This window comes from Amphibalanus amphitrite, unplaced genomic scaffold, assembly GCF_019059575.1.
Source record: "Amphibalanus amphitrite isolate SeventyFive unplaced genomic scaffold, NRLGWU_Aamphi_draft 000341F_arrow, whole genome shotgun sequence".
In the NCBI taxonomy this organism is placed as follows: Eukaryota; Metazoa; Arthropoda; class Thecostraca; order Balanomorpha; family Balanidae; genus Amphibalanus; species Amphibalanus amphitrite.
In genome coordinates, this window is record NW_024881836.1 from 30222 (window position 1) to 51385 (window position 21164).

Genomic DNA, 21164 nt, shown 5'->3' on the forward strand with positions numbered 1-21164 from the left:
CCAACAGGTGAGTTCACGGAGGGCGGTCTCTTCGCACGTGGCCAACTGGCTCGGCTCCATGTCGAGGTGTCTTCACAGGTCCAAGTCCATGTCGGAATATACCTTCAGGATTCGAGTTCTATATTTGAAAACTTCAGAAACTGATGTCTATCTCGGAGTGCCTTCAGAGGTCGAGGTCAGTGTGCCGTCGGGACTGCGACCCCAGCGCTGCGTCCGAGCGGCGGCCAGTCCGTCGACTGAGCAGCGGCCGACGCACCGACGGTCGCCGGGGAGGCGGTGGCGACTCTGACGCAGACGGCCCGTCGGAGCCCGTCGCTGATGGACACGTCCACCCCGTAATCCGCCAGAGCTCGGTGGCACTTCTGATGGCATTCCACGGATGCTGCGGCACCAGTGACGCTCAGGCAACGCATCAAGAAAGGATATTTTTTGTCGCATCTCTGGTCATAAAGCTGTAAAAGTTTATTTTATTTATCGACAGCTTATTTTGCTATGGAATAATACATAAATCGAGACAAAACGTTCCAGGGTCTTTCATAAAATAATGTTTTAGGGTCAAAATAAGGATATTGGGTAACACCGTGTAAATGGTGGACATTAGACGGGAGTGTGCCCCGCCCTCTACTGGAGACCCGCAGCGGGCGGCTCCGCCCTCTACCGGGCGGCGTTTTATGTGCCTCCCCGGCACAGTGCCGAGGCGCACGCTCAGTGACGGGTCAGAGGTCGAGGCGCACACTCAGTGACGGGTCAGATGTCAGCCGGAGAGCTGGTAGACCTCTGGCTCGATAGTGGAAGGGGAGTGGACGCCAACAACGAACTGACCAATAGCCGTGAAAGTAGAAGCACTGTTTCTGCCCACCGTGAGTAGGATCGATACAATAAAAACAAAATTTTAACGAATTGAGTTTTTAGCTTTTGAGAGGGCATTGTATGATTTTCTTTTTTAAAAGAAGCACAGTTCAATTTTCTCCTTTGACGGTAATGGAAAGTTCACAACATGGGCCTAACCTTAGGTCACCGATATCGAAATTTCGAGAATTACCTACGTTTTATACATACTGCTCATAGGCGGCGGAACAGGGAGGGCACCGGGGCACCGTGCCCCCCTTTGATTTTGGCATTTTAACATTAGCCCTATGGGCGTTGCATGGAAAGAATGGAACCAAAAGTCGGCAGTGTCCCCCTTTAATTGAAGGTGTTCCGCCGCTACTGATACTGCTACTCTTATTGATCGCCGAAGTTGCAAATTGGTCGTTTAGTGGGTGTAGCTATGGCGAGCATTATAACATATCTGAGGAAGGTCACATGGCCAGTAGCGGCGGAACACCTTCAATAAGGGGGGGGGGGGGGGCACTGCCGACTTTTGGTCCCATTCTTTCCATGCAACGCCCATAGGGCTAATGTTAAAATGTCAAAATCAAAGGGGGGCACGGTGCCCCGGTGCCCTCCCCGTTCCGCCGCCTATGCACGTGGCATGACCTGGTGACCTGACCTTGAGCGGCATGGATCTAAACTTTTCACAGCATGTGCAGAAAAGATGCAATAAAAGAGGTGCAAAACAAGGCGCCGCTAGTGAAAAGGGGTCTCCAGCCCCCCCACGCCCCCCCCCCCACGCCCCCCCCCACCTTAGCTCCGGCCTGGCGCTAGTAAGCCCGCGCCCCGCTGGGGCCCCTGGATTTCCACTCCCTGGGAGGGGGTGTTCGAACATTGCCTTTCTAACTCGGTTCCTGGATCACGTAGCAGCACGCCGTAAGCGGCGTTCGAAAGACGTCTAAATAATGAAATAACTTCGGCCACTTTTAGGTCAGCTCAAAGTTCAGGCCACCAGAGGTCATCGACGGTCAAGTTGAGCCAATTTCCAGGTCCAATTTTGACAAATCTCAACAAAACGGCGCATAGCTCAGGAACGAATAGAGCTACAGCTCCACAGGAAAACGCATTCGAAAGCCATTTTAGCGTTCCTACTGTAGACTGCCCTTAGAGTTGGCCTAAGGTCAATTATTTAGCCTTCAAAGGGCAGAAACTGCCAAAATAGAAGAATATTGCGGAAATGTTTTTTCTGCAATAATTTTTGACATGTAAAATGTTCTCCTCGTCAAGACGCGTGAAAGAAAATATACCTACTTTAACATTGAAAAGTCAATTTGAAAACTTGACCTCAGGCCAAGGTCATGACCTGTCCAGAAAACGTCATCTTGCATATCAGTCGATCTGTTTCGTCGATCTGAACACATCAAGGTATTTTCTCGTTCTAGCGCGCTTCTATCGGAATTTGTTAGCGAAAAACTGTTGGGCATCTTTCGTGACCTGAAATGATCTCAGGGACTTAAAGGAAGGGTGCCACCTTTTGGACACAACGCAGTTTTTACAAGATTAGCCTCACATGAACCTAAAAACCGGCTTCACTTACCTATGCTCGAGACGGTCAGCATTGAATCCGCACGTGAAGTTATCATTTGCGAGTTTTGCTGCCAGCATTCGGGCAGGCAAAAATCTTCAGCACTATTTCCTCGTCGTGTTAAGGGTATTTTATAAAACATGAAATCAGCAAAGGTATGTATAAAAGTTATACTTTTGAAGCATGTTTTATCATTTTGAAAGGGTATATTTTTTCTTTATGGTAGGGGAAGCCGGGGGAAGCCCGGCATAGTAAGCTCTTTTTCATTTTTATTGCATACCATACGTGCTGTATAAAATGTTGATATCCTGCTAGCTAGCTAAGTTCATTGGCCGTGTTTTCCCAAAAATTCGGTTTCGTGGAATAAGTATAAGGTTGAGAAAATCGAGTTTTAAAAAAGTGTTGAATTTTCTGGGGTAAGCCCGGCATAGGGGTAACGCCGGCCACCTCCCCAGCGCTTTACAACGAGTTGATGAAACCATTATGTGTTTTCCAAATATTAACGGAAAGTGAAATATTAAGGTACTGATTAGCTCTGGACATCTTAGAGTTTATGTCACTACTGGTATTTTAGCTAGCGTCTACTACATATACAGTACAGGTCGATGAAAATCGTGATGCAAAATTGACAAAAAATGTGTATTTCAAAATTCCTTAAAATTTATTTTTCTTTTTACCTTAATGCATCATATTGCATATCATTCGACTCGGCTGATGAAGATGAACACAACGACACCATTTTTGAAGCTCTAGCTTCATTGTCTGTCGCGTTATCTGCAAAAACGTAGTTTGACCCTAGTTGACCTTAAGTGACATGACTGGCTTTGTCTATGATAACATGTTTATTTTCGAAATTTATCTTTGATCTAGGTGTAAACCAAACCTGCTCAGTACCTATTATCTCATGGAAAACAGTGGTTTAGTGGCATTACTCTCGGTTGGGGGTAAGCTTAGCCACTCGCCCGGGGTTACCCCAATGTGCTAATTTTTATTTTAGAACAGCGATATTCGAAAAAGTGTCATACTTAAGCCAGCCTGCCTCGTCACCCCTCACTACAAACACTTAAACGGTCCTTACATAACATTCGTATAAATATTAGTACTGTATGGTATAACATTAACAGTGCAACATATCTCACTTTTTAGCTAAAAACCCTTAAAATATCATTTTTGCGCTATAACTTTAACAATATGCAATTTTTGTCAGCCTTAACTTCTTTGCTGGCGTTACCTTAGCTGCCACACTGAAAGGACAAACAGTTGAGCATTTTATTGTGAATAATTTAGCCGGAAACGGGGTGGCCGGGCTTCCCCCGCGCCCGGGCTTCCCCCGGCTTCCCCTATACACTTAAGTTTTAAAATTTTAATTGGGAAGCTTTTCTAGTAAGTTGCATGAAGGGTGAAGGGTTCCATAGATCTCTTAAGCATTGTAAAGGAAAAACCTTTACTCGACTTATTTGATGGGTGGCAAATATGGCCAACAGTTACCTACTTGGTTACCTACAACTTGTAGATATAAAACTTTATCGGAATTCACTGGGATTGTATTGCGTATGCAAGTCCAAATATTTCGGCCAATATTGTTTGGCCTTGGTCACTGGACAACTACAGAATAACCCTATAAGTATAGCTCACATTGCAGCGATACCCAAAATTCTAAATTAAATTCACAGACAAAAAATCAAATCCCCGCGCGCTATCAACCATGTAGGAGATTCCAAGTTAAGAATATCTAGATACACTCACTATTTCCTATCAAAGTATGCTGTAAATTTAACTATAAAATACATACAAACACACAGACAAGAAGTTATACACAGAACACATTCGGTGTCATTAGTTTTAATTCAGTCCACTCATACTACAGTGATGAGAGGAACGAAAATCATCTTGCGTTTTTTAGAGGCAAATCCCAAATTGGGCTCAGTGCGAATTTTCCAACACCTCTGTTCATATCTGGATCCTTCTCTTTTATTTCGATGGCCTCGCGCACTGTCCTCTTCCTCCAATCACTGACATAGGCTACTGTTCTTGCCTCCAAAGGGCGCATCTGACCAGAACACTCACTTGCGTGTCGTGCCGGTGCCGATTTCAATCTGCGTCCGTGTTGGATGTCTTGGGCGTGTTCATTCATTCTCACTGACTTAGGCCTTCCTGTCTCCCCTATGTACACATCTCCACATTCACATTCCACCTCGTAAACGACGCCTTTTCTCATCTCCTTTGGGGTTGTATCCTTTAGGTGAACCAGAGTGTTCCTTAGGTTTCTTGACGAGTGTCCTACGACAATGTTGTGGACATTATGTGAAAGGGGTCAGTGAGCCCATATCACGATTTTTGCGTGCCCACAACATTGTCGTAGGACACTCGTCAAGAAACCTAAGGAACACTCTGGTTCACCTAAAGGATACAACCCCAAAGGAGATGAGAAAAGGCGTCGTTTACGAGGTGGAATGTGAATGTGGAGATGTGTACATAGGGGAGACAGGAAGGCCTAAGTCAGTGAGAATGAATGAACACGCCCAAGACATCCAACACGGACGCAGATTGAAATCGGCACCGGCACGACACGCAAGTGAGTGTTCTGGTCAGATGCGCCCTTTGGAGGCAAGAACAGTAGCCTATGTCAGTGATTGGAGGAAGAGGACAGTGCGCGAGGCCATCGAAATAAAAGAGAAGGATCCAGATATGAACAGAGGTGTTGGAAAATTCGCACTGAGCCCAATTTGGGATTTGCCTCTAAAAAACGCAAGATGATTTTCGTTCCTCTCATCACTGTAGTATGAGTGGACTGAATTAAAACTAATGACACCGAATGTGTTCTGTGTATAACTTCTTGTCTGTGTGTTTGTATGTATTTTATAGTTAAATTTACAGCATACTTTGATAGGAAATAGTGAGTGTATCTAGATATTCTTAACTTGGAATCTCCTACATGGTTGATAGCGCGCGGGGATTTGATTTTTTGTCTGTGAATTTAATTTAGAATTTTGGGTATCGCTGCAATGTGAGCTATACTTATAGGGTTATTCTAGTTGTCCAGTGACCAAGGCCAAACAATATTGGCCGAAATATTTGGACTTGCATACGCAATACAATCCCGGTGAATTCCGATAAAGTTTTTATATCTACAAACATAAACCTGGGAAAAATATGACTCTAAAACAGTACCTACAACTTAGTTCAAATCATGTTATCTTCTTCCTTTTTATTTGTTCATCTTTTTGTCTCAGTTGCGCCATCAATGCAAATGGCAGAATGATATGTTGCCATGACAACAGGATATGCCAGCCGTCCTAGCTGCCACATCAAACGACCTTGAGTTGTAGTGGTGATATAAACAACGATCTTTTTTTTGGCCAATGTATTAAATGCTATGTTTCGTTTTTTTGTATATTGTGGACGCGCTAACCACGTCTAAAAATTCAAATAAGTAAAATAGATTCATAGAACAAAAATTTCGGAAGGTGGCACCCTTCCTTTAAAGGGACACTCCCACCTTAACATTAGTTTTGAGTTGAGATAGCCAAATTGGTGGCCATGGCCTGCAAATACCGGTTTGGGCACTCACAACATCGAAAAATGCTTTAATTCGAAGATATGGAATTTCAAACTTGCAGTTTTCGGATTCTAAGGGGCTAATGCATTGGAATGCCCCCTTAGAATTTGTGACGTCAGCGGAGATCTAACGATTTTTAAATCTTAGACTAAAACCATCGTTAACACGTGGTGGTATACGCTGCTTTGCGCGCAACGTCTGCCGCACTTTAAGGCTGCCAAATTATTGCTTCCAAATAAAGTCGCTAGTAACAGGGGAGATTCCAAAAAGTAAACAAAAGTAAAAGCCTAATATCTTGAAAACAGTGAATATTTTTCGGTGAAATTTGGTAGATATTCGTTTTCGCTCTTTCTGAACCAAGGGACATCACTTTCATGCCAATTCATTAACTTTTTTGAAGGTGGGAGGGTCCTTTTAAAGTAAGGTCACGGGTGCCATTTACCGATTCGGTGTGTCAGTTTTACTTGTAATTCGTTGTTTGAAGATGTCTAGAATGATGTTTTTCAAGAAGAAGCCCATTCCAATTTTCTCCCATTGACCTATAAGTAATGGAGATGTCGCAAAATTGATCTGACCTTACGTCACTCACATTAAGTTTCCGAAATATTCATCTATACATACCTGTACTGTTGTCCTTATGAATTACCGAAAGTTTCAAAGCGATCCATCACTTGTAGCTAGGGCAAGCGATGGAACTTTTTTCTGAGGTGAGGTCACTTGACGTGACCTGGTGATCTGACCATGGGAGACCTTGGTCTGCAATTTTCATAACATATGCAAAAAAAGATGCATGCTAAGGTATGCTGAAACGGTGGAGCTCCGCGCCCCCGTTTTTTTTTAAAGATATTTGTGAAAACCGGAGAGGTGAAGCCCCAGCAGGGAGCCGGCTAGCAAACAGCTTTGGCCCTTATATCATGGACTTTTGTTTCCGGTTCTATACGATTTGGAGCTGTTCCTGTGACTTATTAGTACAAAAGATAAAATAACAAAGGAGATTGTATGATTTTTGAGGATATCAGAGCTGTTTTCGAGCAGCCACGGGAATATTTGGAGAGGAATTCAGCTGTTTGCCGCAGAACGGCATACCAGACGATTTATGGGACACCTATGCTGCTTTTGAGATAAATATTATTTCTAGTGTTTATCTATCTAATGTTTTTAAAAACTTATGTGATAACATAATCTAATGTAATAAAAACCTAATGTTCTCATCTATTCTAATGTATTGAAACACCTAATGGAAAATCGGAAACTTTTCTTCTAAGCCTATTGCTGAGCATAAGCTATTATTACTATTTTAAGTCAATTGCATTGGAAAAGTTGCTCGGTTTGAGGATCAATGTATACTTGGACGATATGGACTGGGATTAACTTAACCCGCGCCCAGATGGGGTCTGCCGAGCAACGCGGTCTGATTGGGGGGGGCCATTTTGGCCCCCCTCAGATCTCGAGAACCACGCAACATAGCGACAAGCGGTAAACGGTGTTGGATAGCCCCAACGGGGAACTACCTTGTAACCCAATTTCATTGACCTCGGTCAAACCGATGACGTCACAGGTCAGGTCAAAGGTCGAATTTTCACCGTTTACAGGCATTTCAAGAAATGCGTTGTAAAATCGAGTAAAATGCATTTCATTGAAAATCATCGATGGGGAAATGTTCTTCAAACACATATTTTGCTATTTGAGGTCACTGATACCAGGTCAGGTCACAGAGGTCAGGTCACTGGGGGGTCACAATATGAAAGTGTCGTGTGATAGTTTTATGGTCCGTTTTACATGACAAATGCGATTATGTGGGTCAGACAGACTTTAGGGCCAGCTTAGGTCACGTTTTGGTCAAGGTCAGGTCAAGGTCAGGTCAAGGTCAGGTCAAATTAGGTCAAATTTCAAAGTTGATATTTTTGCATAAAATCGGTATCGATTCGACGCAGCTCGTCACGGGGAGTTCAATGGTGGTCTCCGTTTTGCGCTACGAGGTCTAGAATTGCTAAAAATTGAGTTCAAAAATTTGACGTCATCAGTTTTTAACAGTTTTTTCGCTATAACTTGGCCAAAAAAGAGGTTTCTATCTAAAATTTGGTATGTTTATCGAAGAGCGCAGGGACTATCACATATATTCCGGTTTTTTCGAAATTCGAAAATTTTTTGGAAATTTTTTGAGTTTTTCTAAAAAAATCAATTTTTTGATTTTTGGGGGTCAAAATCCCAAAATTTCGAAAATCTGAGATAGCAGTTTTGTAGCGCCGTCTTTTCTCTACACAACCACATAAAGAACTTTAAAATTGCTTGTTAACTGTAGAATTTGTGAGCGTTTAAAGATGTCATGTTTTTTGCTCATTTTTACTCGAACATGACCTCAGTTTGACCTCAATAACTCCTGACCTGAGGTGACCTGTGACTTGAAATTTTGTGTGAAGGTGTCAAATTGATGCCCGGTAAGGTACCAAAAATTTGGCGGCGCTGAGCGCCGCCGTTTTCTCGCTATTTAAGAAAAACCACAGGGGGGGCAAAATGGTCCCCCCATCAGGGCGCGGGTTAACTCTTACCGGCCCAGGGGGGGGGGGGTTGATGCAACACCCCTAAGGTTTTTAGCGAATAACTCGCGTAAAAAGCGGCCAATCGCGACGAAACTTTCAGTACCCTCGCATTGCTTAATTTTCCACCTACCCTCAAAATTTCATGACCTGACCCAAATGACCTTTGACCTGTGACCTACTTTCCGAGACCATGTTTGGCCGGAATCGCGATTCGGCGTATGTATGTCGGCTCGCATTAGCCGCGCGTTTGCAAGCTTTTCGTGGTTTCAAACGTTCAAACATGTGATTTGATGTTGCTCCCATGCATTAGGGTGGATGTCAAGGTCACCTGAAGGTCAGGTCAGGTCATTGACCTTTGGCGACCTCGGTTCACTTTTTTGAGTTTCACATGTTTCTAGGCTAGTTTTTGGAGCTGATTTCGAATTTTGCAACCATTTGAACATTTACGAATTAGTTTTGGTGCTTTCTTAACATGTTACGAAGCTGTCAGAGGCGGTTGACACGTATTGCGAATACCCGTCACGACCCCTACCGGTTGACCTGACCTGACCTGACCCGACCTGGTCTAAAGACATCATCTCCGATCAAAATTAACACGATATTCGTGATCAGCACCCCGGAAAACCCCATCGCAGTCACACTTTACGGCTTTCCAACAGGTCCCGATTTTCCTGATTTTCGGGTCATTGACCTAACCTGGAAGGTCACCCGATGACCTAGGACCTTAAAATTGGATAACATCGGCTTCCTCTTGTGACGGGCAACACGCTCGTTTTTTTCCGCGAAGCTCTAGCTCGATCAGGGGCCAAACGCGAGGGGGTCGTACCCCCCCCCCCCCCTCGTGCCGTCGAAGGACGCAAAATGGCCTGTGCCGACGAGGGTTAAATAGTAAGGTCGCAGTCTGTCTTTTTCCAATACTAATGCAAGCCAATGCAAAAATACGTAAAATTTACTTACTTTAGGTGCATGTTTGTGTTATTACCAGCCTAATGGGCATGCCACAGCTCATACTCTAGTGCACATTCCTGGAGTTGGAGTAGAGGCAGCTTGGACTATTCAGACTCCGACTCCGACTCGTGGCTTGTTGCCACGACTCCGGGCGACTCCGACTCCGACTCTGATTTCGAAATCCTAGTTATTGCTGGAGCTAAACGCCGCCTGGAACTTCTCATTACATTCGCATCAGCTTATTATTGTAGAAACAAGTAAAACAATTGGGACTGGGGTCGTAAAACACTCGCCACGTGCCTGGTGGCACTAACCTCCACCTCAGATATACAATTACCCACTGTGCGCCAGCAGGTGGCATCAGTGCCAGATAAGGGTGCAATCACCAACCTGGTGCCATCACCGAGCCATCACGGGCGCCCTGAGCAGGGGAAGAGGCCGGATGGGATGCTCTCATCAGCCGTAAACGCCCTGAGCCGGCGACCGGGCACCTCGCGTCGATCGTCCTCCACTGGGGGCGCGCCGCGGCCGATGCGGTGACGTCACAGCACCCCTGACGGGGGGCGCGCCCGTCGGCGTCGACAGTCCAGTCGCGCCGCGCGCCCGTCGGAGTGTGTGAGGTGTCGGGTCTGTGGTGGCTCCGCGGGACCGTCTGACAGCTCGCAGAGGAGCCGCTCGACCCTGTCGATCAGGTACGGGCTAGGGCGGGGATTCGAGACTGTTGACTTGAACTGAAGGGGGTTAAAATGTTACAAGTGCTTACGCCGCAGCTTACAGGCGACCGGAATTCTTGCATCAAAATTAATAGTGCAATGGAACTCCAACGTTGCATTATCAAGGTTTCATCTTTATGATAATTGAACGGCGTTTTTACTGCCATTGTGTCCACCGTTCGAATACAAGGGATTAGTGATTATATAAGTGTACAATGCTCAATACAAAGTCAAAGGTTTTCACCTTAACGTAGAACGGTCAACGCGATCATACGCGCAATAAAAAGCCATATGTTCTATACCACACATTGACATCTGTTCAACGAAAAACTATGTTATTGAAGCTAATCGTCGCTCAAGATTACGCCTTCGACGAACGATATAAGCTTCTTTACATAAAATCGCTTTTAAGGAAATCAATAGGTAATGCGACAAATAAATGCATTAAGACGATGTCAATGTGACACAGGTCTGTATCTGGGGTGTCTTATATCGTGGTCACTATGACCACGGTCACTATGTTTTTAGGGCCTTGACTATGGCCAGTAATGTAGGGATTCGAAATGTTTCGCCGCGTCTCGCCTTGGAGTCGGCCACGGTCCCCTCTTATCTGGCCGTCATGGCGCGAAATCACTGCTGATAGTTCTGCTCCGATAAACGGGGTAGTGGTCGGAGTAAGGCTCGCACGGGCATTTATTGTTCTCATGCTTTGAAGTGTCTGCTGCAAAAATGGCTGTTTGTCAGTGCATGATGGATAGTGTCTAGCGAATGAACGAATGGCGGTGCAGGCGAATGCCTACTTCGATATTTGGAGCCAACCTTCGTCTAACGAACAAAATAACATGTTGGCAAGAACATATGTTTGTCTCATAATTCATGGTGAGTGCGACGTTCACGTTAAATTTAGGTCAACTTCAGATATTCTTGGCTGAATTTTTAATTTCTTAATCGGCCCCTCCCCCCTAACACGCCGCCTATGGCTGAGTGAATTGCCCAGCAGGGCGCGGGTTTAATAAATGTGCTGATCAGTTTTGTGATTAATTTATCCGTCATAAGCTAATGACCTTAAATTTGTACCACCGTCGTGTTTATGAAGGTGTATAAATGTGTGCTCAGGGGACACAATCGAGTGCCTAAGTTAGGGTGTGTCAAATAAGCCACTTCGATGCATCTGATCAAGCCACGCGGCGTGGAACTTTGCAGCGCCGGTGCCAAGATTAGGCTGCCAAATTGTGTGATAGATGGTATAGGGGGAGGAGTGGAGCCGCAGAGCGAGCAGCTGGGTGCGTCGAGGGGACCCGCGTGATGGATCCACTAGGAAGAAAGATCGTATGCAGATTTCACTAGCAGCTTCGGGAAAGACACTGGCAATGGTATGCATGAATATAAACAACGCATTAGCGGCGGATGATGTGTTCACTGTGTACGTTGTTGTGGATGAATTTGGCGAGCCATGTCGCATGATCACAGTCGCAATTCATTTAGGTCGCGAATAAATGGCACTTGCAAGTACGATGATGTAGCTTTCACATTAGTAGTTTTTATTTTGTTTTCCAATTGATATTTATTAAAGGGAGATAATGAGCTTTCTTTTTTCTTTAATAAAAATTACTCGACATCTATACTATTTCTACTGTAGTTTCTATAAAATATGAAAATTTCCTAGCACATTTTCGTATGTGAAAAAGGTTTTTATTTTTGCAAAAAAGAAGCAGTACTTGCAGTACTTGTAACACCCACCGAAATGCGTTGTCCTTCTTGTCCTTCTCTATAAAAAAAAGTCGCAGTATATGGCGCTTTTGTTTCAAACAGCGACGCTTGGGTTTTTGTTTATGTTATCGCCTTGTCGTTGCTTGGTTGTAAGGATTCTAATTTGAATTAGAGTTAATTCGGTTTAGAATTAAGTAGATTCGTACAAAGTGCCTACTCTTCTTTGTTTCCAAGTATTATTTTGCGCCACAAATGAACGGCATGCGCCAGAAACGCAGCCAAATCTTGCGATTGCGACTACGAAATTCATTATTTTGGCCTCAGAGCCTGAAGCGAAAAATACAAGCATATTTATTTCAAAAAGACTTCAGGTTTGTCGAACGGTGTTATGAGAATTTTGATAACAGTACTGCATAAGTTTTTCAGTGATGCCGCAAAAGTGTTGTATCTATCTTCTTTTATTGTGCAGTCGGCGGGACCGATTCAAAATTGAGTCGTTGCTACTAAAATAGCAGCATATGGCCTCAGATGATGAACAGGAAAAATAGTTGCGTAAATTTAGACATAAACCACCCCCAAACCATGAATATCTTTTGAAGGCACTATAGACGACCATTAACTAACTAGATGTGATGAAGATCAAATGTAAGGAATACGCTCATTTTACAAAATTACATGCAAGTACCAAAAAGTGATGTAAGTACTTATTCAACGGTCATTTTCAGCGCTCCCCGCTAACGTGACTTCAAGTTGAGATATTTGCGGCAAGGTACCGCATTGAGCAAAATGGTTTTAATTTACATTATAACTTGTTGTGTTTTGTCAGAAAATGATCCTAACTCAGATTTTGTGGAAAAAGGTCATTATCTCCCTTTAACTTCCACAGACATAAATTAATGAACATCTTTGTGCTGTTTGCTAATCGCGTCACGAGAAATGTTTACTGTTTTCATTTGCTTAAGTACATTAGTGGCGGCTCCTGGATATCCTTCTATGTGGCGATTGCAATGGGACGTTATCTACGCACGCCCCTCCCCCCAGATATTTCTTTATCTACCGAACCTAGTTTCTAAATCCAAACGCCAGTCGATAGGTCTCTTTAGTCTACAAGAACGAAAATAAATTGCGAGAATAAGCCAACGAACTTTCACCTATAGGTGAAAGTTATATATATATATATAGTTATATATATAGTTATATATATAGTTATATATATATATATATATATATATATATATATATATATATATATATATATATATATATATATATATATATATATATATATATATATATATGCCATGACCTGCAACAGCACAGAAGAAGTAAGCCATATTTATGGCCTGAGCACTAATTCTGAACGTCATTAATACCCAAGCCTTTGGCCGTGCCGGCGTCATTTTCTCGGCTCTGGGGTGCGGTGCGCTGCAAATGACCGCTCGTCGTGTGATTTCGGCCGGCTGTGTGGCCGCGTCTGGGACCGCTCCATTCGTTGAGAGCAGCGCTGTGCGGCGATATTAGTGGTGTCGGCAGTCTCGCCGAGCTCCGATTTCCCCAGGGTGTGTCGGCCCAGTCAGACGGTGTGATAACCAAACGCCTAATGCTATCTGGATGGCCGACAGTCGCCGGCGGCTGAAATTCTGCGCTGAAACATCGCGCAACCCTCTCTAAGAGAGCAGGACATTGCGCCGGTTCCTATACTATACGCCACCTGTTTTGAAGAGAGCTCTCCACAAAATAAAGAATTGAGAGCTATTTTATGTAATGAATGTTTTGTGCATCAGGATGCTTCTCGAGCTTGACCTCAAAAAGCCTTTCATCAAAACCGAAAGTGTTTACGTCACCTCGCAAGCTTCATTTATGGAGTTCAAGGATATATTTTCAAGCACATTCCATATAAGCCAAGCTCGTAAATTGTACATTTTTGCAGTCCCCTGCAAGAGTTTTTCTTTTTTCACAAAATATGTTAGATATTTCAATTTATTTTATTCAGTTTATATTGTGTTTTAAATGAGGTGTAGATCCCATTTAATTAAAACTCGTCTACATAGAAAATGGCAAGAGTTATTTAACTGATCATTCATTCCATAGGTACATTCATTCATTCCGTGTACCTATTAAAACGTATCCCTAAATCATTTACTGATTAAAAAAGAATGTTAAAAAATGCTTCTGTTACACTTGTGCCAACCATTGCAGATGATGACAGTTGACACTGCCCCGCCATTTCTTTTCCGGTCACCCAACTCGTATGTAGATCAGCGGGCTCCCGAGAAGCCCTCGAACCGTTTGGACACGCACACACCGAAAAAAAAACTAGCTGTGAGTTCACGCAACCGTCCGTCTGCGGAATCCGTTCGGATTGTTCTAATCAGCTGATGTTTGTCGGTCTTCTTTTGACCGTCACTTGTGCCGCCTCAGTCCGTGCGAGCTGCACAGTGCGGCCTGGTGCCGTCGGCGGGCGGTCCGCCGCTCGTGGCGTCCGGAAGGGGCCAAACCTCATAAAAAGCCCATTGCGGCGCCGATTGCGGCCAATGGGGCGATGATGACGGCGCTGTGCTGCCCGTTCGCGCGCCACTACCGCCGCCGCCGCGTCATTCTCGCCGCACTGTCATGCTAATCGCGCGCGCCGGTCGCATCAGGCCCACTTGGAATACACGGCACGCCAGATTGCCGCCCTCAGCAGAATGTGCTCAAGATTCAGATTCGGCCCGGTGGCCTGTTCTCGGCAATGCGCTCGTTGGTGGCGCCGTGTCGGCCATTTGCAGTCTGGCGGCGGTGTCCCATCCTGCAGGCGCGAGCGGTACCCATCCTTGTCTCCTGAGGTTCCGCAGTGAGGTCAGCTCGCTGTTCTAAGAGTCCAGCTAACCGACGCATGATCAGGCTATCATTCACGCCGCATAGGGGCTGGGCAATCCGAGGTGATGCCTTTGATAGAGCATTGACTGAAAGTAAAGCCCAGTCTATTTGGGGAGATGGTAAGGAAATGTCCGTCTGCTGCGGCAGATAAGGTCAAGCAGTTTTCACGGTCCACAGAACTGAGGCTGAGATGAAGTATATAAGGCGGGGAGCGGAATTCACTCAGAGGGGGAGCCACAGTAGGTCAGTGGCACACTGCGATGTGATGACGATTTGGTATTTCAATTTATTTGCTACTAACTAGTGCATATCGGCATACCTAGCTGACGTAGCGTTTAGTTTGGAGTCATGTTTCCTGGTTATTCAATGGCATTCCCTTTCATTTCCTCCAAGGCATGGCAAATTCTGAACATCGAGTAGGATGGGAAAGAACTATTGAAAATTCATTGAATTTGATTTTTCATAACTTTGTCGTTAGTTGTAGTTTTTAATACTAGGGTTGACTATTAAGTAATGGAAGTGCCTTAAGCAATTAAACGTTTTTGCACGTGCACATGTTTTCTTGGTGTCATGTCATGCGCCGATGTTTTTTCTATCCAATGGTGAAGACCACATGTCCTTAGCTACTTCTTGCTCCAAGCTATCGTCGTTTTCCCAAGAGACCACCCGAACCTGCGGCGCACCATGAAAAAGGAGTCTGGCAATGGCCAAAATCGCGCGCCAAGCGCCAGCGCGAGGTCATCAGAGCTTATTGGCTTATTGTTATGGCTACACAATGGACAATTTCTATATTTTCATCAAAACAATACACATTGGCACGATAAATGACAGCATACACTACTCCACATAATCGCCTTCAAGGATCACACACCATTCCAGCCTCGTCTTGACCCACTCCTGGAACGCCGACAGAAGACTGATCGGCGCTTTCTTTCTCAAACCGATGAAACCACCGACATATCGTCTGTGGGGAGGCTGCGTCGCTCCATACACTTAGAAAATAAATTTTCTGATATTGGTAGGCCTTTTCCCTACGACAAACTGAGCTCTAATGACCTTGCACTCGGCGCTGGCGCGCGGCTTTGGCCATTGCCAGGTGGTGCGCCACAGGTTCGGGAGGTCTCTTGGGAAAACGACGATAGCTTATAGCAAAAAGTAGCTAGGGACATGTGGTCTTCACCATTGGATAGAAAAAAGATCGGCGCATGAAATGACACCTAAATGATGTGTGCACGTGCAAACCCGTTTAATTGCTTAAGGCACTTCCATTACTTAATAGTCAACCCTAGTATTTAACCAGTTGTACATACATCCCAATTCCCAAGCATAAGCATCCCTGGACATTGTCGGAATATGCACACAGTTTGCATTCATTTACCCAAACAACTGCACTGCCTCTCACGTGGTCACAGCGTGCAGCTGTGCTCCGTCAGTGCTGTCGGCCGTCCTCCCCATGGGTACCCCCCTCCCCCCTCCCCTCTCCGTGCTCTGACGACGCCGCCGGCGGCCGAGCCGGCTCCCCACTGATGAGGCTGACCTCTCCGGTGACCCCGCGTTAATGCGCCCTCCAGAGGCCGGCCAGACGATGATAAGGTCGTCAGCCTATCCCCAATGGAAACTTGATGCCAACATGAGCGCGGCCACTTTGAACTTGGTGTTTTTGTTCTCGCCCAAGTATGATGGATTTTGGCCCAGGTTCCACGTTCGTCTTCGCTTGAAGCCTGATATCGAGGATGCGAGCTGAAAGTGTTGAGTGAAATTCAATTTACTGTAAATACAACGGATATTATAGTTACGGTGACCACATCAACGACTTGTCAATGCTTCCAAATGCTTCGAGTTCATAAATGCGTGTATCTAATTAAACATGATGCTATTAACCATGAATGAAACACATCCATTAATGTATTATTATCATTAGCTAGGCACATAGAACATTTTTCAAATTTGTAGGCGTTATTTCTCGACACCAGACATAGTGCGGCTCCGATGCTCCTTATGAGGGTTTGGAAATGCAGAAGGGTAATAGGCGGGAATGCCGGCCATATGTCAGTCATACGTCATACGTGTTGAGCATACGTACTGTGATTTGTGAATGCGTGGATGTGTGCTCGATATACTCCCCCTCCCCATGATATTCCCCATCGTATGACGTGAGCTTGTGAAAAGCCACTCCAATGTGTGGATCTGGCTCGAATATATCTGTATCTGTATCTGTATCTATCAGATCCGGTATGTGGGAAAGGCACAGGCATTATATTAGCACAGGCAATAAGCAATTAGGAGTTTTGGGTGCAACTAAGATCCCTTTTAAGACCTATCAATCTATGTTATGGCTGCTTAGTTTGCGTAATTTTTGCCACTATGCCCTAATTATGCTCTAATTGCCCCCTCTTTTTACAGCTTATCATGTGACATCCAAGCGCATTATTACACGACGACATGCAATGCTTGCTAAAGCACCACTTGAGTAAGCTATAAGCATTGTATCTGTTACAGGTAGTATGAGAAATCAGTTAGTTTGCAAACTACCTAGGGAGTTTGCAAACTCCCTGAACGATCAGGTAGTTTGCAAACTCCCCAGGTAGCTTGCAAAGTACCTGGTCGAACAGGTAGTTTGCAAACTCCCTAGGTAGTTTGCAAAGTCCCTAGTTAGTTTGCAAACTCCCTAGGGTTGTTGCAAACTACCTATAGGTAAAATGCAAAAACGACGAAACAACAGCCATATACGAGTACATATGTAGATAAGACGCGATGAATTGGTTCATAGCTCAGAATGAAGCTTGGCAGCAATGGTGCATAACGAGACGATGTGGTGTTTTGATGACGCTCTTTCGCAGCTAACTATTTATTTTTGTCTTGCTCGCAAATATCACCTTACAGATTAATGTCTGCCCTTTTTCTTGTAGTCGACAACATGTTACGTTGCCATCCACCTCCTTTCCTTGGACGTCAGCGGCCTCTCCTCCACCGGTCTGGCGTCCATCAGAAAGCGGATGACGTCGCCATGCTCGGCGTCTTCCACGACTCGAGTTATGCCTCGAGAGTTATTGCCGCTCAGCGCTTCCTCCCACTCCCGGAACCTCTGATCGAACAGTTCGTGAGACATCCCCACAGAACCACAGAGCAACCACAAAACAGAAATTGCGATCACTATGCTGCCTCTCCACACTCCGCTCAGCACTGATGACCCGCCTGCACTGGGCACCGTCCACCAGCCGTGGCTCGACAGCGCCTTTCATCCGTATCCCGCAGGCACACACTGATCTGACCTGTGAAGCTCGAGGCAGTCGACTGCTGACTATATACCAAGATCGGGTGGAAGCGGGGCGTTGGGTTGACTGGTAGGTACTATCATATATTTTCCGTTTGTTCGAAACTTAAAAAAACTTTTTTGATTTTTTGGGTAATATATCCAATTTCATTTTTCATTTTTAGGGGTCAAAAATCGAAAATTTTAAAAATCCGAGATTGCAGATTTGTAGCCCTGTTGATTTCACACCTTTTAAGTCTTGATCATTTTTTTATATCTTGAAAGCTGTAGGTCTGACAGCTCTTCTCGCGAAGCACTTTTTTCGGTCGAAAATGGCAGAACATTACGTCATTCTGACGTCATTTATGGCCAACCTATCAAAGCCTCTGGAAAATTTTGGTCACAAATACAATGTGTAAAATTGATGCCCGGAGAAGTTCTGAAAGTTTGATGGCGATAGCTGCAGCCGTTTAGGAGATATTGACGTAAAAGGACAGGGGGGCCGTTTCGGCCCCCCCCCTACGGGGCGCGGGTTAGAAATCAGGATGTCATCTTTAGTCAACCCAACGCCCCGCTTCCACCCGATCCTGGTAGCCAGCAGTCGACTGGCCCGAGCTTGACAGGTCAGGTCAGTGTGTGCCTGCGGGATACGGATGAAAGGTGCTGTCTGGCCACGGCTGGTGGACGGTGCTCAGTGCAGGCGGGTCATCAGTGCTGAGCGGAGTGTGGAGAGGCAGCATAGTGATCGCAGTTTCTGTTTTGTGGTTGCTCTGTGGTTCTGTGGGGATGTCTCACGAACTGTTCGATCAGAGGTTCCGGGAGTGGGAGGAAGCGCTGAGCGGCAATAACTCTCGAGTCGTGGAAGACGCCGAACATGGCGACGTCATCCGCTTTCTTATGGACGCCAGACCGGTGGAGGAGAGGCCGCTGACGTCCAAGGAAAGGAGGTGGATGGCAACGTAACATGTCGACTACAAGAAAAAGGGCAGACATTAATCTGTAAGGTGATATTTGCGAGCAAGACAAAAATAAATAGTTAGCTGCGAAAGAGCGTCATCAAAACACCACATCGTCTCATTATGCACCATTGCCGTCAAGCTTCATTTGGAGCTCTAAACCAATTCATCGCGTCTTATCTACATATGTACTCGTATATGGCTGTTGTTTCGTCGTTTTCGCATTTTACTTATGTAGTTTGCAACAACCCTAGGGAGTTTGCAAACTAACTAGGGACTTTGCAAACTACCTAGGGAGTTTGCAAACTACCCGTTCGACCAGGTACTTTGCAAACTACCTAGGGAGTTTGCAAACTACCTGATCGTTCAGGGAGTTTGCAAACTCCCTAGGTAGTTTGCAAACTAACTGATTTCTCATACTCCCTGTAACATATTGATTGTTTTACGTGGTTTTACTGTAAGTACTTTGATTTGTATTTTGTATTTGCTTTAGCAGTAAGTGTTGAAATCAGCAGATTTGCCAAGTACATACTTACGCCATTGTTACCTACATCATTGAAGTCTTCTTTGCTTTGTTTGAGCAACAAATAGTTATGCAAAGACGGTCGAGACGTACGCATTTGGTCAAAGGATTTAGGCCGAAAACGATTTCAGATATTATAAGAAATAAGTAATTCACTCATTCAAAATATCTCGCTGAATATGAGCTGAACTGTTCGAAATCCTCTGAAGGCGAGTCTTCTCTCCCGAGTGCATATTACATTTTAACCAAAGAATGCAAATGTTCCCGCAGCCTACCCCAGCACATTTGGGCGAAACGCTTTGCTTTGCGTGCCCGGTCACCACCTGGGCCGATTCCCATAAGCCCATTGGCTATTTCTGTCGACACTGAGACGCCCTCCCCATTGGAAATGACCTTCCCAGCAGTTTCCTCAGCACACAACTGGCAGTTCAACCTCAGAAACTGGCTACCGTGACTATTCGTGACGAGCTCATGAGCGCTTCGTGACGAGTCTGTGGCAGTTTGGCGAGGGGTTCGTGACATTTCGTGACCAGACCCGAGGTGGTTTCCCGACTATCCTAATGACGGCCAGAAACCGCCCAGGAAACGCTCGCACGGCTTACGGACGTCTTTCGCTCGTGAATCTTTGCGGACATTTTTCACAGCCACAGACGCCAAGCCCAGCACTTTCCGGCTCAGTCGTCTCTGGAAGCGTCGCCCGCCGACTGTGCTCCGATTGCGTCATTTTTACCGATGTTCCCACCTACTTCTGCTCTGAAAGCATTGATTCGACCGCCGAGTCAAGAGGCTCGGCGTGCCTTTTCCTTGGCGACACATTCTGCAGGGAAGAGGCGCTCTAACGTTCCAATTTCTCAGAAGCACGGCGCCTGAGCTATGGTAGATACTTGGTATCAAAGAACCTCACGTAGCATTTGCACGGCGCCATACCTACGATTGGCTCAGCTTCCCTATTTCGGGATGACCGGCCTGTGGTCCTTGAAGAGTTGTTCTCTTTCTCGCATTGCTATGTTGCGGCGATCCCCATATTCCTGAAATTCCTCTTCGTCCGTAAACAATCATCAAAATCAACTAACTTAAGTTTACCCTCTCAAACTTGTATGTAACCCGTTTCAGATACCGTTGTTTAAAAATACCAACAAGATTTCATCAAACCGGCTTACTCAACGCCATCTCTCGGTCACCATCACCGTCCGTCGATGACACAATCGTCCACATATCCACTCAGACTCCACCAGCCCGTCCCGAGTCAGCGCCACGCCCCCCCCCCCCTCCCCCCTCCAGCCCGCGGGTGACTCTGATGACTCTGTGGAGGCCCATCGACCGGTCCACGCGCCGGTAGTCAGTAGTCGGTAGTCAGTAGTCAGTAGTCACCTCAGCTCCCATCAGTCAGGGAGGCGACGACCATTGTTTTCACTGCGCTCATCGAATCACTGCCGACGCCGCTAATATCACCGACGTCGGAACAGGGGGAGAGGGAGATAGAGAAGAGAGGAAGGAGGAAAAGAAGAGAAGAGAGAGAGGTAGAGAGGGGAGAGAGTGAGAGATAGATAGATAGAGAGTGAGAAAGATGAATAGAGTGAGAGAGAGGGAAAGAGAGAGAGAGAGAGAGAGAGAGAGAGAGAGAGAGAGAGAGAGAGAGAGAGAGAGAGAGAGAGAGAGAGAGAGAGAGAGAGAGAGAGAGAGAGAGATTATGCAAGGAGTTAGA

General features: G+C 45.5%; 1 protein-coding gene across 2 annotated transcripts in view; it reads left to right on the forward strand.

Annotated features, from left to right (window-relative positions):
• The first annotated feature begins 691 nt into the window (after positions 1–691).
• LOC122388980 (hemicentin-2-like) overlaps positions 692–21164 on the forward strand; it is a 99184-nt gene continuing 78711 nt past the window's right edge. The window contains exon 1 of one of the 2 annotated variants that reach the window (XM_043380592.1): positions 692–860. The gene's annotated coding sequence lies outside the window, so the exon portion shown is untranslated. Of the gene's footprint in view, positions 861–9964; positions 10138–21164 lie in introns of those variants that run through there. The other variant, XM_043380591.1, reaches the window with a different exon arrangement.